Source organism: Aegilops tauschii, chromosome 4 (genome assembly GCF_002575655.3).
Source record: "Aegilops tauschii subsp. strangulata cultivar AL8/78 chromosome 4, Aet v6.0, whole genome shotgun sequence".
NCBI lineage: Eukaryota > Viridiplantae > Streptophyta > Magnoliopsida > Poales > Poaceae > Aegilops > Aegilops tauschii.
The window spans coordinates 188,855,372-188,875,554 of record NC_053038.3 but is presented as its reverse complement, the minus strand read 5'-3'; the positions used below and the strand labels follow the sequence as shown (position 1 = coordinate 188,875,554).

The 20,183-nt window shown below is 48.7% G+C and overlaps 1 long non-coding RNA gene across 1 annotated transcript; it reads right to left on the bottom strand.

Annotated features, from left to right (window-relative positions):
- Window positions 1–17,118: 17,118 nt before the first annotated feature.
- LOC120962863 (uncharacterized) lies at window positions 17,119–19,241 on the bottom strand. Its single transcript, XR_005754025.3, has 3 exons — window positions 19,024–19,241; window positions 18,305–18,608; window positions 17,119–17,723 (listed from the first exon to the last, which is right to left on the bottom strand). It is a non-coding gene; the product is annotated as an uncharacterized lncRNA (long non-coding RNA).
- Window positions 19,242–20,183: the final 942 nt, after the last annotated feature.

Here is a 20,183-nt window from a genome sequence, read left to right as displayed (position 1 = left end):
AGCTCAATTAATGTATAAAAAGGCCTAATGAACCTGGAATAATTCCAAAATTTAGTACAATACTTCTATTTGGTCTAATCTGCCTGTGTAAAAAATTAAGGTGGGAGAAGGCAGTGTACGTATGTCGTTTTGCACACGGAGGTGCAAGTTCCCTCTCGGAACCACGAGCCTTTTTGAGGGAAGCTCCGGTTTGCAAGAAGCTTACACCAAAGCTTGTCCCAATTCGGCCAAAGAACTTACCGCAACATGTTGGTGCCATGTCATGAAACCATGCCAAGTTTCAAGATTTTCAGGCATGTTCTGGATTTACAATTTACAGGAATTAAAAAACCAAGTTTCTCAATCTTTCCGGTCAAGCCACGATGCCCAGATGTTTGAATTTCATTCCCATTTCTTCCACGGGACCTATAAATTCACCCAACGACACACATGTCATTTTTCAACCAACTTTGGTGCACTAGAGCATGTGCTTGTAGTTCTAATTTGAATTATGCACATTAAATGCCTAGAAACTCAATTAATGTATAAAAAGGCCAAACGAACCCGGAATAATTCCAAAATTTAGTATGATACTTCTATTTGGTCTAGTCTGCCTGTGTAAAAATATTAAGGCGGGAGAAGGCAGTGTACTATGTCGTTTCGCGCACGGAGGTGACACGTTCCCTCTCGGAACCACGAGCCTTCTTGAGGGAAGCTCCGGTTTGCAAGAAGCTTACACCAAAGCTTGTCCCAATTCGGCCAAAGAATTTACCACAACATGTTGGTGCCATGTCATGACACCATGCCAATTTTCATGATTTCCAGGCGTGTTTTAGATTTACAGGAATTAAAAAACCAAGTTTCTCAATCTTTCCGGCCGAGCCACGACGCCCACACGTTTGAATTTCATTCCCATTTCTTGCATGGGACCTAGAAATTCACCCAAAGACACACATGTATTTTTCAACAAACTTTGGTGCATTGGAGCATGTGCTTGTAGTTCAAATTTAAATTATCCACATTAATTTTCCAGAAACTCAATTAATGCATAAAAATGCCAAACGAACCCGGAATAATTCCAAATTTAAACACGACACTCATGTAATAGTTGCATGTTCAATGTACATAAATGTTCTAGTAATTCAAACACCATCTTTCCCTCCGTAACACCATTTTGTCTTTCAAAACATTATGAAAAAATCAGGTATACCACAAACAGTTTACTAGAAACAATCGTGTGGGATGCGATATAAAATATCTTGGTGCACCGTGTTGTCTGGCTTCCACACGAAGCTTCGCTGCCTACAGTCCACCGCCCCTGCTTGAACCACACTTCCGGGCCAGTTTCTCACGGCACCGAGCGAAATAATTTTGCCACCGCGGAAATATCTATCTCCCCGCCCCCTCCCTCCCACCAAAAGCCACATTTCCACTGTTCCTCCTTGCTTTCCAAGTTCAAACCTTCACTGCTGCTTTACTGGCAGCTCAGCCTCCTCATCGGCGACACTTCTTCTTGCAGCGCCGCCTCCTTGTCGGCTAGCCTTCTTCTTGCAGCGTCGCCTCCTCGCCGGTTATCCTTCTTCTTGCAGCGCTGCCTCCTCGCCGGCGACCCTTCTTCTTGCTATGCGGCCTCCTCGCCGCCAACCCTTCTTCTTGCTACGTGGCCTCGTCGATATGGTCAGGTAATCCACACCCCACCCACACCATCCTCCTTCTTTCCCGTCCCACATGCCCCGACCGATGGCGCGACACCATCCACCGAAAATAATGCCCCCTCCTCCAATTAAGCACCGCCCACAGCCATTTTGCACGCAGTATAATGTGTAGCTTAGTAGCATGCGATAGCACGCGCGCACGAGGTCGCTATGGCTGCCATGCGTGTCGACCACCAGATCTTGGAGGAGCACCTCGTCTTCGAGGCCACCATCGACACCGCCACGCAGTTGTCTGCTTTAAAATACAGTTCGTGCTGTTTTCTCGGGGCCACCGCTAGTGCCTTCTAGTGATTTGTCCTCTATAATGTTAATATGCAATCTGATGTTCAGATGACAGTTTGGTCCTCTGAAATGTAATGTTCAGTTAACACTTTGGTCCACCAATTGCTACATTTCGTAGTACTGTTCTCAAGCATTCTTTGTTTTGTTAACTGTCTTATCTTCTAGTACATGTTTCTATTCTGCAATGTCATGCTCAGTTAACTATTTTGGTTCATTTGGTCTGCTGTCCATTTAACTGTTTAGTTCATTTGTTGTGGGTACAATTTGGTATTATTATGCATGTGACACCAATCGAATTTGGCTGTACTCAATACATATTCTACCGATACTATGGCAACTCTTAGTTAACCTGATCAAGATCTTCCTTATGTGTGTTGTAGGGAAACAATGGGAGATACTGCGGTTTACCATCGAGGTTTGTTCAAGCAGGGTCCTTTGGCTAATAGCACATTATTGTGCAGTTGCAGGAATCATTCTAATATTTAGGTTTCTTACAATTTGGTCTTGCACATGTAGGTCTTGCTGTCAGAGGCTTAGACCCACTGTTCGACCCATTTTGCATATTGGGAAATGAGATCTCCATGAATATCAGTGAAGTCAAGAAACTCAGAAAGATTGTTAGGATGAAGAAACTTCCGACTAATAACAACAAGATCTTTGTTTGCACAATGAAGAAGACATCAGTCAACTATAGGATGGTACTAACTCTTTTACCTTGTTTTTACCCCTTGCGCCATTTCAAAATTTATGACAACGATTTATGCATAGCTTTGTTTTCAGTACTTTTCAAAGCAGTTCACTGATGATTACCTCTCGAACCACCTGCATGGTCAAGATGCGAGGAAGGTATTCCTTCAACACCCATGGGACTATATTGAAGTCTTGATGAAGAGGACGAAGGTTGGGCGGGGCAATTATCCATAGCCACTGGCCTAAAGTTGCAAGGACATTCAACATCACTAAAGGCTCAATATTTGCCTTCCGCCTCTGCAGTTTCCCAGATAAGATTCATCTGTCTATTTACCATGTATGATGCTACTTTCCAAAGGTTTTTGATGCTGCATGTGAAACTTGGTGGTTGTGTAATGGCGTAACTGAGTGCCAAAGCTATCTGATGTAATTCGATTATGAAATTCTGGTTGCTGTTATACGGATATGAAATATCTACTGTGTTTTATAAGAAATATCAGTTTGATTAGTACAAGGATTATCAATAATAGGCTAATTATCCTACTTATTGGGGTTTTCTATCGCAGACGGTTAATCAGACAGCACCGTGGGCGATGAACTCAAACAGCCCTCATGGTCTCTAGAAAGTAGGCGTGTTCGATCAACTAACAATCACACACGGCTTCCGGCAGTGAACTGTTTGCGTTAGGCCACCTTGCACAAACGTTTCCACACAAAGAACTATGTGTGATATACATACCTACGGAAATGTTTATCTAGGATTCACCGTGTGGGATGTACATACCTACGGAAATGTTTTTCTTGGATTGCCCTGTGGGATGTACATACATACGGAAATGATTGGGTTTCGATGCCTCGCCCGATCGCACACGAGCTCATTTGGTGTCCAGGGAGGGCCTATCCACGACGGTTTCTGGGTCACGTGGGAAGGACCCCCCTATCGCCCACACTCACTTGGCGATGGTTCCAAATGTCGTCGCGGAAAGGGGTTAAAACCGTTTGTATAGAACGTCGCTGTAGCAGTGATGGATGATGAAGCTGTTGATGAAGAAAACGATGATGAAGATGACACCCTACATACACTATCGGATTCGCGCAAGCGCTTCCCTCTAACTGGCACACCAAAGATGTCATGGGAAAACACGACCACCTATGGGACCATCAGCCCCTTCTGGTTTGGCAGGGGGAAGAGCACATTGCACAAAGAGCGGAGGGCGCAGAGCAGCACGACGGCCATCGCATGGGAAGTTTTTACCCAGGTTCAGGCCGCCGCAAGGCATAAAACCCTACTCCTGCTTTGGTGGCTTTATGAGAGGACCGTGGTGGAGACGCAGCACTCTATCCCGACAAGGTTGCCTCAGGGCGAGAGAAACTACTCGCGTGTGAGTGTACAAGGGTCCAAATCCTTTCTAAGGTTGCCATGGCCCTCCTTTTATAGATCAAGGGTTCACCACAATGGCAAATCAGTCATTGTGTACTGATTAGATGGCAAACAGTGCTATCGTACCTAACTCTATAGACATTACAAGGCGCATTAAATGCATCACTTAGTGTCACGTCGTAGCGTAGCCCAACAAGCCTTGCCATGCCTTTGGCCACCTTCTCGCCTGCTATGTGACACGTCTCTGGACGGGTGTCATTTGGAGGTGATTTCCTTTGGAAGTGGCTGCCAGATGCCAAATAACAACCACTTAGTCACTTGGGGGCTCGACACCGCACCGATCGTTGACTTGCGTTGCTGTGAGGTGGAGCGGTGGAGCCTTGGCGCGGTAATCCGCCCTCATCGTACCTGGCAAGCTTGCCGGGACAATCTTGAGACTTGTCTTTGGAGCAACCTCGACCTCGCCGGGCTCGCCTGCCCGACAAGGGAGGATTTTCCTTAGTGGTATCCTGCTCCTTTAGCTTGTCTTGGTCTTCTTGATCTGGCCCTTGATTTCTGAAAGAGCTGATCTGTTTTGCTTGGTTTGGTCTTGTATGTCAAGTGTTGCCGGACTGGTGGTTGGCCATTCGTGCACAAGTCAGGGGAAATATACACCCCTGTTTGTGTACCCTGACACTCGTGGTCGAACGGGACGCTGAAGGCCACAAGTTCCAGGTGCAAAGACCTGTATACTTTGTTTCCGAGGTATTGGCCCCATGTAAAACAAGGTACCCGCACTATCAGAAAGTTGCCTACACTGTGTTCATGGCATCCCGGAAGCTGCGGCATTACTTTCAGGAGTGTTCTATCACAAACGCATCTGAAGTCCCTTTCGGTGACATCATTAATAATAGATATGCAACAAGCTGCATCGCTAAGTGGGCCATCGAGCTAGTACCCTTTGAAATCATGTTACGCCCGTGCTGAGCTATTAAATCCCAGTTGCTGGCAGATTTCATGGCCAAACTGATCGAGGTCGAACTCCCTAGGGAGTACAATAGATACTCCCATTAGACAATGTACTTTGAATGCTCCAAGATGCTGGCCGGGCTGGGGGATGGTGTAGTCCTCACCTCACCAACTGGTGACAATATATAGTTGTAGTGCAAATAATGTACACCGATTCAAACAATGCGGCCGAATATGAGGCCCCGCTGCATGGATTGTGGATAGGGGCGTCTATGGGAGTTGAATAACTGGAAGTCCAATGTGACTCAAATGTTGCAATATAACATGTCAATGGGGAGTTCGATGCCAAGGATCCAAAAGTGACCGCATATCGAAACGATGTTTTAGCTATCTCGGCCCATTTTCAGGGTGTGGAGTTTCATCATGTGCCACGAGAAAGCAATCAAGCCGCTGTTGTACTCGCATAGATGGCAGTAAAAGTGTGACCCGGTTCTGGACAATACGTTTCTAGAGCGGCTCTTTATGCAATCTGTTACTTGGTCAGGCAAAAACATTGCCATGGCCCCTGCGAACTCTGGCAAAATCAACTCTTCAGCATCTGAGGAGGACGAAGGCATAATAGGAGGCTTAGTGGTTGAGAAACATCCTCGGCTCACGAAGTGATGGCAGTTATTGCACCATGGACTGAGCCCTTCCTCGGATATTTACTCCATAATGACTTGCCTAATGACAAAACCAAAATGAGGAGGATAGTTTGCCGATCAAAGGCCTATCGGGTCCATGAAGGCGAGCTGTATAAAAGAAGCATTACGGGCTTCCTCCAGAGGTGCGTATTCGAAGAGGAAGGATGCCAACTCCTCGTAGAAATAAACACCAGCATGAGCGTCCATCATGCCGTAGCTAGAGCTTTAGTTAGCAAGGCTTTTCGAGCTGGATTTTATTGGCCTACTGCCAAAGAAGATGTGCAAAACCTGGTTAAAGCATTGCCCAAGCTGTCAGGTCTTTGCCACCCAAAGTAACATGCCACCCAGGACTCTTTAGACCATCCCAATCATCTGGCCCTTTGTGCTCTGGGGGCTCGACATGGTAGGCCCTCTTAAAGGGGGTTCAAACAAGAATAAATACTAACTCTTGATGATCGATAAATTCATAAAATAGATCGAGGCAAAGTCGGTAACAATAGCCGAAGCATCGCAGGTCCTCGAATTCATCTCGCGAGTAGTACACCACTATGGCGTTCCCCATAGCATCATTATGGAAAATGGCACGAATTTCATGGCCCAGGAAGTCAAGGTGTGGTGCGCAAAGATGAGCATTCAACTCGACTATGCCTCTGTTTACCATCCCCGAACCAATGGATAAATCAAATGCACTAACGGACTCGTATGAAGTGGTATCAAGCTATGTTTTGTCCGCTACTTAAAGGAGGCCGACTGTCACTAGGGGGGAGCTCGACTCCATGCTATGGGGCCTACATGCCACACTAACCGCTCCACCAGCTATACACCTTTCTTTATGGGGCCTACATACCACACTAACCGGTCCCCGTAGAGTGCACATGTATGAAGAGAGGGAGGCCGAGTTGAACCGACATGACAACCTCAATGCCCTCGAGGAAGAGTGGTATGTGGCTTGGGAACATTCCGTGTTTTACCAACCTCAGGCACGACGCTACCAGAGCAACGATGTCCAGAGCAAAGCATTCAATACAGGCGACATGGTCATGCGATTCCATCAAAAAAAGCAGAAACACAAGTGATACGTCTCCGTCGTATCTATAATTTTTTATTGTTCCATGCCAATATTATACAACTTTCATATACTTTTGGCAACTTTTTATACTTATTTTGGGACTAACATATTGATCCAGTGCCCAGTGCCAGTTCCTGTTTGTTGCATGTTTTTTGTTTCGCAGAAAATCCATATCAAACAGAGTCCAAACGCGATAAAAAGTTACAGAGATTTTTTTGGAATATATGTGAATTTTTCGAATTGGGGTCAACTCGAGACGATGCCCGAGGGGGCCATAAGGCAGGGGGCGCGCCCTGGTTGTCAGATTTCGAGCTCCGCAGACACAAGATAGATTCGAACTCTGCGGTGCGTGCGAAGAACTCAACCTCCCCAGTATGCCAACTCGTCGATCCCACGGCCTTGCTCGATGAACTGGAAGGAAACGGGACACAACAGTTTACTCAGGTCCGGGCCACCTTGTGGTGTAAAACCCTATTCCTGCTTTGTGGTGGATTAGCCTCGAGGTGGGCTGAGGGTGAACTAGCATAGGTGGAGAACAACCTTAGGAGGTGTGTTCTTGTGCTTGGGCGAGCTGGTGGGTGTGAGGACGGACTGGATCCGGAACCCCTCCTATGGTGGTGGATAGGCTCTATTTATAGTGGCCTTGGTCCTCTTCCCAAAATGAAGGCGGGAAGAGATCCCACAACGGCCAAATTGGAAGGGAGACAACTAGTACATCTTATCCTGACAAAAGGTGGTCTTCGCTTGCAAAGCTTCAGGTCGTGACGCCGTGGTGGGCTAGGCAATGACCTGCATCCTGCCGTCCTGGCAGTCTTGGTCTCGTAGCATGGAAATGGAACCCTTTGGTTGATGCCTCGGGACTCCACGCTTGCACTTGCCTCCTTAGCAACAAAGTGGAAACCTGTTTGTACTGCTCCCGCTGGCGTCCGCCTGGCCTTGCTCGTCATAGTTTGCGTCATCCAAACCTCACGAGGTGATGGCTTGCATAGAAATCTCCGCTCCTGAGGAGCCTTCCTGATGAGGACGCACCTTCTGGGTGTCTTGACGTCATCTGCCTCACAAGGCTTGGCCCCTCGCGTGGGTCTTGTGTTGTTGGTGCTGAAGATGGCCCATACCAGGCCATCGACGGAGCCACGCCGCGGGCCGTAGGCAGGCAAGCCTGGGTACCCTAGTTCCCAGAACGCCGACAGTAGCCCCCGGGCCCAAGGCGCACTCGGACTTGGCTTCGCCTGCGGGCCCGGTCGATGCGTGGCGTTTGATGGGACATGGAACCAGGTACCATTTTGCTTCGGTTGACTCAACCATCCGTCGAACCATCAACGGAGCAGAACAAGCGGAGGAAATCAGGCCCCGGCAAGTACTTTCCCGCGGAGCCCCCAGGGGCCGCCGGTAAAGGTGTTGCCGTGGACCCTGAGCCTGCCGAGAAGCGACCGACTCCGGCAGGCCGTCAAGCCCTGGCCGTAGAGACGGCCGCTCCCATGGCAGAAGAGATGCCTTTGGTCTTTGCCGTCGAGCCCCAAGCTCCGGCATGGGCACAACATACCGTCCGATTCCTCCAAACAGGGGAGCTTCCTGAGGAGCAGGAAGAAGCGGAGAAAGTACCCCGTCGGTCTGCTATGTATCAGTTCGTCAATGACGTCTTGTACAGGAAGAGACCGAACGGTGTGAAATTGAAGTCCATTCCCCGGGAGGAAGGACTGGAGCTGTTGGCGGAGATACACGGAGGCATATGTGGCTCCGACATAGGGTCGAAGGCCCTTGCTAGCAAGGCGTTCCGGCAGGGTTTCTTCTAGCCCACTGCCCTCCAGGATGCAACGGCACTAGTAACCAAGTGTGAAGCGTGTCAGTTCCATTCAAAGAAGCTTCATCAACCAGCTCAAGCCCTTCAAACAATCCCTCTCTCCTGGCTGTTTTCGGTCTGGGGGCTCGACATACTGGGCCCCTTCCCCAGTGCTATCGGGGGCTTTGAGTACTTGTACGTTGCAATTGACAAGTTCACAAAGTGGCCTAAGGTGGAAGCAGTGAGGAAGGTGACAGCACAGTCAGCCGTCAAGTTCTTCAAAGGACTAGTCTGTCGTTTTGGTGTACCAAACAGGGTCATCACCAACAACGGCACGTAGTTCACAAGCCACACCTTCATGCAGTACATTCAAGACCTCGGCAGCAAGGTCTGTTTTGCTTCCATGGCACACCCCCAAAGCAACGGCCAAGCGGAGATGGCAAATGCTGAAGTGTTGCGAGGCCTGAGAACGAAGACTTTTGATAGGCTGCACAAGTGCGGAAGGCGCTGGATTGATGAGTTGCCGGCGGTTCTTTGGTCGATCAGGACGACGCCAAATTGAGCCACCAGACAGACACCCTTTGCCCTAGTATATGGGGCAGAAGCAGTTCTCCCCATGGAACTCATATACGGATCACCTCGAGTGCTCGGTTATGACGAGTTTGAGCAAGAGCAGTTGCGGAAAGATGACGCAACGCTCCTTGAGGAAGATCGTCTTTGGGCGGCTGTGAGAGCAACACGCTACCAGCAAGCCTTGCGGCGCTACCATAGCCGCAAGGTTCATGCCCGAAGCTTTGAGGAAGGCGACCTTGTTCTTCGGCGCGTTCAGTCGGCCAAGAATTCCAACAAGTTGACGCCGAGTGGGAAGGCCCTTATCGGGTAATACGAGTCACCAGGCCTGGCGCAGTCCACCTGGAGACCGAAGATGTTGTCCCAGTGAGCAACTCCTGGAACATCGAGCATCTTCGCAAGTTTTACCCATAAGGCGCGGCTTGCCGGGCTTCCCGGCAAGCCACCTTTTGTACAAGCTTTGCCGACAAGGCATGTAACCCTCTGTACAAAGCCAGGTGCAGACCCTAAGCATAAATAAATGAAGCGCTGGCGCCCTAAGTTATAGCATGCATGCTAGGTTGAGTCTCACCTCGGTTAGGGTTGGTAGTGCTTAGCGGCGACTAACCCCTAGCCCAGAGGTCGAGTGTGCGTCTTGCTGTCGTCTTTGGTTCGCAGGGCACGTGGACACTTCTCCTGAGCCGCTTGGGAGAAAGAGGACGAATCGGTGCTCCGGCCCCAGCAAGCCAGGATTGCTTGGGGCTGAAGACACAAGGATCCAACCACGGCAAGCCAAGGTTGCCGGGGGCTGCGGATTCAGATAAGTCTTTCATCCCCCTATTATGCATTTCCATATGGAACTGGGACATGTGAAACCTCATTTATATTCTTAAAACCACCGAGCTCCCCTTTTCCCGTACCCAGGAGCTATCCCCTGGGCTGGAACTTGGTCGTAGTCACGGCGGCAAGAGAAACGAATGAGGGGCCTAACTCTACATCGCCCCTGCCTTCGCCGAGAGCGTGAGAATGGTTGGCTGAAGTGGGGGAACGGCAAGGCCTATTGCCGGGCGACAATGTTTATCTTAGAAATAACAAGGATTCGTCCTTGGCATGGGCCTCGCCCACGCACAAAGAACCCGGCAAACACCCTTTTTCATTAAAAATGTCCCATACAGGTATAGTTCGTACGGAATAAAAAACATGAGCAAGGGGATTACAAGTCTTAAAATTACCAAGTGCCCGCAGGCTTACAAACTAAAAAGAGATAAGGTGCCCGTAATCCCTTTCTTGTCCCTCTCTTCAGAAGGTGAAACAAGACAGCGGGAGGGCGAAAGGAGCGCCTAGGCGAGGTGCGAGAAGCAGAAGGCACCAAGAGAGCATCCCGGTTCCGGTGGAGGAGCTGGAAGATGAGGCAGCGGCTCAACAATACGTGACGAAGGCGTCGGTGCCCGCGTACTCCGAGTTGACGGCCGCCGCCCGCCTTCTTCGCCTTCTCCGGCCCTCCTACGCCAGCCGCCAAAGGAGGCGGTGGGGAACGCGCCGATGGAGAGCTTGACGAGGCAGGCCCTCGGCAGGGCGCGAGGCCGAGGGAGGGGCAACGCGATCAGTCGAAGTCGGAGTCGGCATCCTGCCGCTCGACTCCCTCGTCGTCGTTGTCGCTGTCCTCCTCGTCACTCCCACTCGAGGAGAAATCTTGATCGTCGGAGGAGCTCTCCACGCAGCACTTCAGGCGAGTTCCAAGATCTCTGAAGACCTTGACGGAGAGCAGGCCTCCCTCCATTAACTTGAAGTAGAGGACGAGCCCCACCGTCAGGCTATGGATGTAGACGGAGACGACAACGTGGTGGCCGGCGCAGCCAGATGTAGAACTCGCGGGGCTGGTCCCGTATGTGACCCTCCATCGCGGGAGGCACCGCTGGCGGAGGCACGGCCGTCGTGCCACCTCATCCCCTCTCCCCCGACCGCTGCGGCGACCTCGGCCACGCCCCCTTCCCTTTACTCTCGTGGCTGGCTCCACCGCCGCGGGCTCGTGGGAAGGAGGGACGCGCTGACGAGCAGCGACCCTCGCCGCCAACGTCGAAGGCCCAGCGCCTCCTCTCGCCATGGCAGGTGGAAGAAAGAAGCAAAGGTGAAGGAGGATGGATACTGAAGGAATGTGGGATGACGCCCTCCCTCGCCCTCCTTATAAAGGGGCGGCATCGAGACTCGGCCGCCCCACTCAGCCAATCCAGCCATCGGAGGCGTAGGGTGTCAGGACCGACCCGCTGCCCCAATCAGCGACAGCCTTGTTTCCCGCCTCCATCACCTACCACTTGCATGGAGGACGCGTGGCGAGCGAGCAGGACTGAAGGGACGGGCGAGGTGACCGTTCCCCGCCCCATGACCATGGGGCGTGGGCGCCTTGAAGACGGTGACCCGAGTCCACCCAGTAAATGAGCCGCGTCTCCACGCCTCCCTCTTTTTATGGGAAAGTCGAGAGCCGCCTCTTTACCACGATGTGACGCATGCATGCGGGAACCACCCCACGCATGGCACACGTCACGCACGACCCCCCACGTCGCGCGTTCAACGAGGGTCATGGGGAAGCGCAGCGGACAAAGAGTTACTGCGGTGGAAATCCGCCCCGCCTGCCCGCACACCGTTCTGGGCCTGGCCCAACAACGTGTCGCGCTTATGTGTGGCCCAGGCCCTGGGGCTCCTGTCGGTGTACAAAAGTAGGGGCTCTCCTTTTGACCCCTTTACTTGTGCACGGGCAGTCATAGCCGCGCGCCACGGCCGCACGTAGCAGGGCAAAGGAGGGAAGCCGGAGAGAAGCCGAAGCACAAGATGGCCAAGGCAACGCCAGGACCAAGAACACAAAGGACAGAAGGGCGAAGCAGGCTCCCCCGGCAAGACCCTTGCCGGGGCAGCCCCGGCAAGGGCCCTGCCGGGGCGGCGCGCCCAACGCCAACAGAGTGAGCCACCCTTGAGCCCACAGTTTCCAACCCAAGCAACTAAATTGGAACTAGGGCTTGGGAGACACCTCCGTGGTGGCATGCAGATCTTTGTCAAGACCATAGATATGTGAGATCTGATGAGAACCAGAAGATGGCGACCCTCGGCGGGATCCTTGCCGTGGAGATCCATAAGACCCCCGGCAAGCGCCTTGCTGGGGACGACTGCAACGCCACGGCGAGACCCTTGCCGGGCCCCTAGCAAGGCCCTTGCGGAGGGCGTCGGCAGGGCCACAGCCGGGCCCGCGTCGACCAAGACTCCACCGCCGTCCGCAAGCAGCTGCTAGCTCAACCAGATGGGCAGGCACCTGCGTGGTGACGGGTGGCCTCCACGCCAACTCAGCAAGCACCTGCTTGGTGGCATGCAGATCTTCATGAAGACCCTACCGCCGCGCCACCTCAGCTACCTGCCTGCCTACATGGCGCCGCATGCATCGCTGGCCTAGGCGCGTGTCGAAGCAAGGCGAGGCGGCAACAGACGGGACGGGCCTCGTTCCCGTCCCCAATAAAGCTAAGGGACACCTAAGCTAGGCATTAAATGCGTCTTGTCCTGTAACACGGGCGATAAGTTCGCGACACTGTATACCTTTCCACCTCCTGTGTGCCACTTTGGCAGCCCCTTTCGACTATAAAAGGAGGCCCATGGCGTACTGGAGAGGGATTCGGCTCTTTTGAACTACGCAGCCACCGTAGCTAGTTCGACAGCTCAAGAACTCTCTCAAATACACACCAAAGCAGGACTAGGGTGTTACGCATCCTCGCGGCCCGAACCTGGGTAAACGATCCTTGTGTTGACTGTTAATCCTGCTCTTCTCACAACCCCGCGCCCCGGCAACCGTAGTAGGGATTCTTGTGATCCCATAGGTGTCGTTTTCCACCGACACTCTTTCAACTTATGAAGCCAATGAACACATACTCTAAGTTTCACATAACTTTATCCCTGTTGAAAACTTCAACCAGTTTGTCATAAATCACCAAAAAGGGGGAGATTGTAAGTGAATCTAGTGCCACCCCTAGTTGGTTTTGGAGTATCGATGACAAACGTCGTTGAGGGACTAATGTGTTTGTGAGAATTGCAGGATAACACAGGTAATAGTCCCTCATTGATTTGGTTTACCAACCATAGATGACCCCTAAAATGTATGACGATATTGAAGATAATGGTGGTTGCGGGAGTCCTGGACTAAGGGGTCCTCAGGCGTCCGGCCTGTTATCCATGGGCCGGACTGATGGGCTGTGAAGACATGAAGGCCGAAGACTGTACCCGTGTCTGGATTGGACTCTACTTGGCGTGGAAGGCAAGCTTGGCGATTGAGGATTCCTTCTTATGTAACCGACTCTATGTAAACCCTAGATCCCCCCGGTGTCTATATAAACCGGAGGGGTTAGTCCGGAAAGGACACACATTACCATAGTCATATAGTCTAGACTTCTAGGGTTTAGCCATTACGATCTCGTGGTAGATCAACTCTTGTAATCCTCATATTCATCAAGATCAATCAAGCAGGAAGTAGGGTATTAATTCCATAGAGAGGGCCCGAACCTGGGTAAACATCCTGTCCCCCGTCTCCTATTACCATTGATCCTAGACGCATAGTTCGGGACCCCCTACCCGAGATCCGCCGGTTTTGACACCGACATTTGTGCTTTCAGTGAGAGTTCCTGTCACATCCCTAGCTTCTGGTAATGCACTAGGCTAGCCTCATGTGTGCATCATGTTTAATCTTGAAAGAAACTTGAACTGGGGATTGCCTAAACCCCTAGCATCAAAGGAATTCACTAGGTTCACCTAAAATATTTTTAGTAAATCCAAATGGCTTCCAAAAATGTTCATCATTTATGGAAAATGCTGTAAACAGTAACCAGAGGTGATGCACATTTTTCCATGACATATTTGGGCTCTGAATTAAATCATGCTCTATTTGCATTTGGGCATTTAAATGCTATACAATATTTTAAATGCTCAAATAATCAGAAACTAAAATGTTTACTGTTGGATATATTCTAAACAGTAGCCATGATTAGTTTCATGATTTTTGGAAATTTCCTGGCATTTTTAATAAAGTCCTAAAGGAACAGAAAAATAGAAAAGGAAGGAAACCTACCTTACTTACCTGTGCAGCCCACCTGGCCCAACTCCTGCTGACCCAGCCCACCTGTCCCTCCACCGTCTTCAACTTCCTACTAGTGGGCAGGAGGGCGTGTGCCCGCTGTGTGCGCACACGCGCGCGCCACCTCCTGCTTGGTTGGCCTCCTCGACCCCTCTGGACGACGCCACGCGCCACCCCGGGCCCCTCTCACTCCTCCCTCCGTGCTCATTCCCTCCCCTGTCCCTCTCGCACACACCACCGAACGTCCCCGTCGCCACCGCTCGCTGCCACCGCGCTCTCGGGCCACCCCTCGCCCTGGAGCCGTGTCCGGGAGCTCCGCTACAACCTCCTCTTCGTCCTCGACGAGTCACGCATCTCCAGAAGCAGTGGAGCCTCGCCATCGAGCTCGGCCCCGCTGCCTCTGCACTGAGATCGCCGGCGACCGTACGCCGTCCCGGATGCCTCCCCGAGTCTGCTGAGCTCTGCTTCGACCCCGCCGTGAGCCCCGCCGTATTTCCCCTGCTCCCCGAGCTCATCCTCGTTCCCTAACTGCTCTAGACGTCAGAGCCGAGAGCTCCTCGCCGCCATTCATGAAGCCACCGTGGCTAGAGCGGGCGCCGCTCGCGTCCAAGCATCCCATCGTGCTCAGCACGTCTCCAAAAGCTCGTAGACCAACACCTACCGTGCACCGTAGCGCCGGTTCCGTCGTTGTCCGAGCTTCGGCCGCCCCAACTCCGGCCGCGTTGACCCCAACACCTCCCCCTACCGTGCATCGTGCTCAGCGTAGGTCGATGCCACGCTCAACTCCGGCCGCCCCAGTACCTCGCACTGCCACCACTCGATGCGCCGCAGCGCACTGGTTCCGCAGAGCCGCTCCGCCGCTCAAATGGTCGTTGGAGGAGCGTTTCCGACGCCCTCCGCCGCGTTGACCCCGCCGGCAGCTAAAACGCCGGTGGGTTGACCCACTTTGACCTCGGCTGGACCCCACCCTGTGTCCATGACATGTGGGGCCAGCCTCTGACTGATTAGTTTAGGGCTATAATTAGTGCTAATTACCACTGTTAGGGGTTAATCACCCCGCTAACTAAATCATGTGTCACTGACAATGGGCCCCACTGCCCAGGTAATCCATGGTTTAAAACTAAACCTTTTTAATTAAAGCTTTAGAGACTGACACGTGGGACCCATAGCCCAGGTATGACCTGGACCGCCCTTGTTGACTTGGTGACATCACACCTACAACATGCTGATGCAGTAAATGTTTTCTGGGATTTAAATTAAATCAGAAATGATTTATTAGAAAATATCGAAAACTTCAAAAATTCATAGAAATTCAACCATAACTCAGAATGAAATAATTTATATACGAAAAATGATCAGAAAAATCCAATATATCCATCTGTACTGGTTTCATGCATGACAAAGCACTTAACCTTGCCGTTTAGATCAAAACATGATAATGCATTTTATGGTGCTCATAACTTGAGTTTGAATTTGAACCCTTGTTTCAAATAAGCTCAAACCCTTCTGTTCTAGTTGCATTAGCTCTAATCACAGCATGTTGACATGTCATGATCATGTATCATATTGCGCATTGCACTGATTGTGTTCTTTCTTTTGTTGCCGGTGTTTGTCCCCTCTCAGTAGACACTACTAGGAAAAGACCTACTAGTGGCGCACCAGTTTTGCCTACTAATGGCACACTACTGGTGCGCCACTAGTACCACGCCACTAGGATTAAATACTAATGGCGCACCATGTGGTGCGACATTAGTATACCATTCGGTGCTCCACTGGTATTCCCTCCAGGTGCGCCACTAATAACCTTATAGATGCGCCACTAGTAATAAAGGAAGGTGCGCCACTAATAAGGGCTTAAATGCGCCACTAGTAATGTATTTGGAAAACAAAAAAATCTAAATTTACAGAAAACAACCTATAAGGAAAAATAATTTTAAAACAAAAAATGAAATAGAATCATAATTTTTATTATAGTAAGAATATTACAATGTCTTTACAAGTTTCCAATAAAAGGAAAATTGCAAGGAAATAAAAGAAAATCCTAAAACTAATCTTCTAGTAATCTTTTCTTCTTTTTCTTCACTTTATCCCTGCAAAATGTAACAAAATAAACATAAAAAAAACAAACTATTTATAACATGTCAATACTATCACTTTTTATGCAGAACTAGATATGAGCATATATTTCCAGAATTACATGGTGTGAATATTGTATGAGTATGATTATAATGGAAATGAATTTTGATAGGAGCCCACTTTCGACGAGTATTTATCTGACAGAGCTAAATAATCAGGGCATTTACCTTTTGATAATACTAGATGACCCGTTGCGCCGATGGTGTAAGGGGCGAGAGTAAGGCATCTATTGTGAGAGTGAACATAAATATATTTAGGGGCAGATTGGTACACAGAATATTTACAATCCTATTAGAAAGAAAGGAATAAGCATTGGTGGAATGTGTACAGGATCCATTGGGGAATCCTTGTAAGTTTTGGAGATATGATCATAGGGAATGTTTGATGGAAACATTTATGTGAAAGCATGCATAATAGAAACAGATAACATCATTCGAAACTTAAATAATAAACTGCATGAGTAGCCCATAATTATACAGGTCCAGTGTCGTCTAATTCTTGTACAGCAAAACATTTGCTGAGCAACCAAAACAAATAAGACATGGTAGCGATAATATGGAGAGGCATCATTGACACTTGAGTCATAGACAGAGGGCAAAACTCCTTCAACATGGGCACATATGCTCGCATTTGAGCAACATCAGTCTTGTCTACGCACCCTGGATGTTGGGGATGATAAAGTAGTTAGACGTTTACATTCGAAGGCACATCAACAGGCGATATCGAAGTATGCAATATCAGATAATAAAAAAAGGTCACTCAAAGACATTGGTTATATATGTACGGGATAGTAGATAAGGAAACCAACGCCAAGTTAGTACGCTATATTTTGATGTTTTTTGCCGATGCTTTACGTTGTGAAAGAAATGCTCTAATAATTGTCTAGACGACGTATGGGTGGATGAGGATGATCATTACTGGAAAGTAAGAAACAGGTAATCTTGTGTAAAGAGAGATGTAGATGTTGTAACGAGAGTGCTAATGACAAGCAGGGTATGCTCAATTCTAAAAGAAAGTGCATATATTAGTCTATGGGCAAAAGGGCTGCAGCAAACCAGGTACTCATAGAAAGTTAGTATGCATTGAGATAAGGCATAATCAGTAACTGCTTGTTCAATCCGTAACTACTTGCTGATACAAAAAAGTATCACCAAGCAGACAGGTTAAGGGACATGTTAGTCTATGGGCAAAAGGCTCATATACCAAACCGAAATAGAAGATCTGAGATCAAATACTTGATGTGTAAAATTTTGCTAACGAACCAAAGAAAATCTGATTCATCTCTTTATTTATTACTGTAAAACAAAGCAATACAGTAGTAGGATGATACAAATCCACACACATGCATGACGGAATGCGCCGTTTGTCTCTGCTCTGCCTCCCTCCTCTCAAACCATCCACCGTGACCTGAACTTGAGAGAGTATAGTCAGCGGTGAAAAAGTTCTGAACTTGAAACAACTAATGTCAGCAAGACCCCAAGGCTTGAAGCTTTGCATATAATAAAAAACCAATTCCCAACTATTTTTGCCCAATCATCCCAAACAAGCACCATGTATTTTAAAGAGAAATTCAGTCCAAGCAGTTTCATTAATCCTTCAGGTGCATAATCAATCACTGTAGTGTTCTAGCCTTAAGAAACTGAAGAAGAAACAATCAAAAACAAAAGTAAAATCATGTGTATCAGCAGCAAAAGCAAAACTAATCACATTCTGTCATTCTGACCTATCATCTTTTAAATCAAACTACACAAGAATAAAATTATCTAACAGAACATGAACACCATGTATCCTATTCAGAGACATCTTCACTGCATATATATGCTAGATAATCAAAAATCTGAAAGCATCTTAGAGGAAGCCCTCACTAAGAACCTTGGCAGACGTTCATGAAGCTGCGCCTACATTAGCTACATGACCGACAATTACTCAAATCTGTCGTAGTAAACAAATAACACAGTTGAACAACAAATAAATAGGAAGAGACATACATGAATTGCAGTCAGATTTACATGTCTGCTGCTCCTCGACACTGCAACCCTTCCTCGAGGGCCGACACGATTTGGTTTGCTTGTTTTGTTTACTCCAGCTATTCATTGTTGGTGCTGGATTTTTATTGTCTGCAGTGCTGCATTAGATGAATATTTGCTACCGTAAATATTTCAAGGGAAAAAGTGATTTGTGACATTATTTTTTCTATAGGGTGTGAGAAGCAATACTTACTCTTGCTTTTGTCTTTTGGGAGGAGCACAATCCTATTCCTTTTTTTGCGGGAAATGTTCCTATTCCTTTGAGCTGCATTCCAAAATATTGTACATACGTACAGCTACTGTATGAGTGGATATAGAAGAATAGATAAAAAATCAACAAAAACAATACAGAGAACTAACAAAAATTGCAGGAAAACTAATTATGTCTGCCTTCTTTTAGATAATATAAGATAGTTTGGGGGCTAAACCAACTAATCAATAAAAAGGAGAGCATGTATGTAGTTCATCTATTTATTATGAAACATGTGTTTTATAAGCATATGAGTGTTGTGACATCTGTCAGATTTTTCGGATTAGAAGGCAGTGTTACATAGCAATGAAGCAAAATTTAATTCATATTTCAATCAAGGAAACAAAAAATCTGAATTATTAATTCAGATTTGAATTAAGCAAAAAAATACAGAATTAGCCACCAAGGGGAACTTGGGAAGAGTATGTACCAGGAGTCAAAAATCAGAGGCGTATGCGTATGCAGTGACGTGATGGACGAAGATGACTACTTGAGCTTCTCCAGATCACAACACCTGAAAAAGTGATGCAAGCAGCAACATGAAATAATTAGAATGCAATGTTAGAAATCTAATCAAGGAAAAATAAATTCAGATTCGAATTAAGCAAACAAAATTTCAGAATTAGCAATGGAGTGGAACTTGGGAAGAATATGTACCAGTAGGAGGGAAAAATTGAAGGAGTATGCATATGCAGTGACGGGACCGACGAAGATGACTACTTCAGCGTCGTCTAGCCCGCTCCACCTGAAATTAGAAATATTTAGAAAACCCAACTCCTTCTAAATATTTACAGGAGTTTCTTCCCAACTCCAATCAGGCTACTTATGGTTATCAATATTCAATAGTCAGAACACATAACTAAGAGTCTAAATACCGAGGTACAAATTCAACAAAAAAAAGCACCCACAAAATGGGACATAAAGGAACATAGGCAGAAATCCAGCATCGAAATCTTGATGCTTGATACAAGGAAGATTATCAAACGTATGCAGACACTAAAATGCAAGCAAGATTACCCTTGCAGCAGCCTCTCGGTCAGGTGCAAAGTATCCAGCTCCTCCATTATCCGCGAATGTAGGTAGTGCATAGCAAATGGCAGCGTGGTTGTATCCGAGATCCTATGCATCACAGAACTACTGTAGTTTGCTAGCGCTAAGACGATATTGCTATAAGCAGCACATCACAGGGTACCCTGCATCACCCACCAATACATACACAAGAAAAACAAATCTGGTGGTGGTTTGGGTCTGTGTGCTCACTGATTCTTGATGATCTCGTCGGCGGCACGCTCCTCCTCGGCGCTGCTCCACCCGAACGAGCTGCTTCTGGTGCGCGTCGTAGAAGCGGTAGGCTGCGTAGCCGGCGCCGGCGACGCCCAGCGAGAGGAGCATCTTCCACCGGTGCCACGCCCAGAAGACCTTCCCGGGGGCGGAGCCTAGCTGGAACATGGCGGCCTGGGCGGGGACGGGAGGTGGGAGGCGACGCGGGCGAAACCCTAGCCGCTTGCCCCTGACCTTGGGGTGGGAGAGGAACTTGACGGCGGAGGCCCTGACCTTGGGGTGGGGAGGACCGGGCGGCCGGGCAGGGCG